The sequence below is a fragment of the Martes martes genome (assembly GCF_963455335.1).
Source record: "Martes martes genome assembly, chromosome: 10".
NCBI lineage: Eukaryota > Metazoa > Chordata > Mammalia > Carnivora > Mustelidae > Martes > Martes martes.
The window spans coordinates 17627970-17628844 of record NC_137898.1 but is presented as its reverse complement, the minus strand read 5'-3'; positions in this window follow the sequence as shown (position 1 = coordinate 17628844).

The following is an 875-nucleotide window of genomic DNA, read 5'->3' as shown; positions in this document are numbered from 1 at the left end:
GCCTATGTTCTCCTCGAGGATTCTGATGGATTCCTGTCTCACGTTGAGGTCTTTTATCCATTTCGAGTTTATCTTTGTGTAGGTGTAAGAGAATGGTTGAGTTTCATTCTTCTACATATAGCTGTCCAGTTTTCCCAGCACCATTTATTGAAGAGACTGTCTTTTTTCCACTGGATATTTTTTCCTGTTTTGTCGAAGATTATTTGACCATAGAGTTGAGGGTCCATATCTGGGCTCTCTACTCTGTTCCACTGGTCCATGTGTCTGTTTTTATGCCAGTACCATGCTGTCTTGGTGATCACAGCTTTGTAGTAAAGCTTGAAATCAGGTAACGTGATGCCGCCAGTTCTTTTCGTGTTTTTCAACATTTCCTTAGCAATTCGGGGTCTCTTCTGGTTCCATACAAATTTTAGGATTATTTGCTCCAGCTCTTTGAAACATGCCGGTGGAATTTTGATCGGAATGGCATTAAAAATTATAGATTGCTCTGGGCAGTATAGACATTTTAACAATGTTTATTCTTCTGATCCAAGAGCATGGAATGGTCTTCCATCTTTTTGTGTCTTCTTCAATTTCTTTTAGGAGTGTTCTGTAGTTCCTCGAGTACAGATCTTTAACCTCTTTGATTAGGTTTATTCCGAGGTATCTTATGGTTCTTGGTGCTATAGTAAATGGAATTGATTCTCTAATTTGCCTTTCTGTATTTTCATTGTTAGTGTATAAGAAAGCCACTGATTTCTGGACATTGACTTTGTATCCTGCCACATTACTGAATTGCTGTATGAGTTCTAGTAGTTTGGGGGTGGAGTCTTTCGAGTTTTCCATATAAAGAATCATGTCATCTGTGAAGAGAGAGAGTTTGACTTCTTCCTTGC